Here is a 2527-nt window from a genome sequence, read left to right on the forward strand (position 1 = left end):
GGACACACACACACAGCAGGGACCTACACACATCCCTCTCCCACCCCCACACCCCTGCCTTGCTGAGAAAGACAGAAATGCTCCCTGCAGCCAGTGCCTAGGTCCTGGGGCTGTGGAGATGACGTTAGGAGGGGCGCATGCATTCTGCCAGCAGGAGCTGCAGCCACACACACGCGTGCATGGGCACAGCCACAGGACCGCCCCATGCAGCTGGGCGCACAGACATGCAGTCTCCAACAGCCACAGCTGTGTGCAAACCAGAGGCCCTGCATGCCCTCCCCGGAGCACCTGCTGTGAGCTAGGCCGTGTGAGGACCGCGGAGCTACAGCGGTGAGAGCCAGCCAGAGGCCGGCTCCCCTGTGTGCCAGGGACGGGGACCAGAAACACACACGCTTAAAACACAACTTGCGGAAGAGGCCGCGTGCTGTGCAGAGCTGGCTGCACAGCAGGGGTGTGGGCAGGGACATTTGGCCTGGTGTCCTTAACCGTTGAAGCTGATGACGGGGCACGCGGGGCTCCATTGTCAGTTTGTCTGCTTTGTGTATGTTTGAAACGGAAGAAAAAGTTAAACACATGCACATGTAGAACTGGCAATCAGAGACAAGTGAAATGCAAAAAAGCAAGACAGGGCCAGGGGATGCGGGGGTCGGGAAAGGCTTCTCCAAGGAGATGACGTTGAAGTCGAGAGGGGTCTCGGGGGCTGTGGGAGGAGCTCAGAGCCCATCCCAGGAAGCCCCAGAGGTGAAAGCCAGAGAGAGCCAGAAGCTGATGTCCGAGGTGGCCTTAGAAGCCTGCTCTGGCCCATCCGCCCGTGGGGGCAGGAAGAGGGTGCAGACAAGCAGCTGCAGACGGTGAGAGCGTCAGACGCAGGCTCTCCCTGGAGGAGCTTGGCTCCTAGCTTTGCTCCTGCACACCGTGTGGCATTCGAGAGCAAGAAAGGGCGTGAGTATGATTCCCAGGCTGACAGGCATGGCCTTTGCAGGCTGGGAACGCCGGGGAAGTCCACATGGCCCAGTGACTGCAGAACCCACGTGCCCCAAGGGAGCAGGTGCACGCACGGTCAGCAGCCGCACAGGTGGACACACACACGCTGGGGACCAGGCACAGGCGGAGCGGGTGTGCACACTGCTAGCAGCCACATAGGTAGACACACACACGCTGGGGACCAGGCACAGGTGGGGACACACACTGGGGACCAGGCACAGGTGGAGCAGGTGTACACACTGCCAGCAGCCACATGGGTGGGACACATACACGCTGGGGACCAGGCACAGGTGAGCAGGTGTGTACACTGCCAGCAGCCACACAGGTGGACACACACACTCTGGGGTCCAAGCACAGGTGGGGACACACACTGGGGACCGGGCACAGGTGGAGCAGGTGTGCACAGTGCCAGCAGCCACACAGATGGACACACACACTGGGGACCAGGCACAGCCACATCCCCATCGCCTCACCTCTGCCTGTCTCACCTTACCCCCCACCAAAGCCCCAGAACTGGGACAGCGCTCGCCCCCTTCCAGCTCAGCCCAGGCACTCACAGGACTCCCAGTCTCAGCGTCTCCCTGCCACCCTCCCTGCCCCCTTGCCCCAGGGTCGGCGACAGGAAGCTCATGACACAGTCCTCAGGGGCCAGCGTCCTGCCCTTGGCCTCACCGGTCCAGCCCCTTCCTCTACAGCCACATCTCACTCCCACACCCCAGGCAGAGGCCCCACAGAAGATTATCACTCAACAAATATTTGCTCAGCACTGTCTGCCGGCCAAGCCCTCTGCCCTTCCACCTGCTGGCCTGGAGGCACACAGCCACCTCCACCCTGCACCTGCCACCTGCCCCCCCCCTCAGTTCCTAGGACCCTGGCCCTGGCCCTCCTGGCCCAGCAGCCTGGTGCTGCGGGAGGGCTCAGCTCCGGGTGGGCAGACAGCACCCCTCCTGCCCCGTACAGATGGAAGGAGTTGCAGGCGACTTCTCTTCTTTGTAGACTCATGGCAATGAGCTAACTCACAGAGGGCCCAGCACAGGGTACGTTGGGAGATACCTGTACGCTCCGCCCAGCGCTGCCTGGCTGGCCTGGGAGACTCTGAGGACACAGAGCACCTGGTGCAGTGACGGTGCCCAGGCCTGTGAGCCCACGGCCCTGTGTGATCATGACTACCATCACCGCAGCGATGTGGGGAAACTGAGCCTGAGTGACGAGCTTGCCTGAGGTCACCCAAGGAATCCATCCAGGGGAGGGCTGGGCTGTGAGCCCTGTCTCAGCTCTCGGCAGAGCTGTTGAGCGGGGGTCGGGGCGCGTGGCAGCTGGGGACCCGGCAGAGTCTCTGCCCCGGAATGATGCATACGATGACAGCTGGAACCCTGGGCTGCTCGCTCTGGAGACTGGCTCACGGGCAGAGTCCAGGTCTGGGGCAGCCCGGCCACTCACACACCGTGCGACCTACAGCACCTGCCCAGCCGGCTTCCTTCTCTGTGCAGTGCGGGCGCTGGTGGCTCTGGCCCTGCCTCTCCCCAGGCCTGCTCCAGCTAAT

This window comes from Oryctolagus cuniculus, chromosome 12, assembly GCF_964237555.1.
Source record: "Oryctolagus cuniculus chromosome 12, mOryCun1.1, whole genome shotgun sequence".
NCBI lineage: Eukaryota > Metazoa > Chordata > Mammalia > Lagomorpha > Leporidae > Oryctolagus > Oryctolagus cuniculus.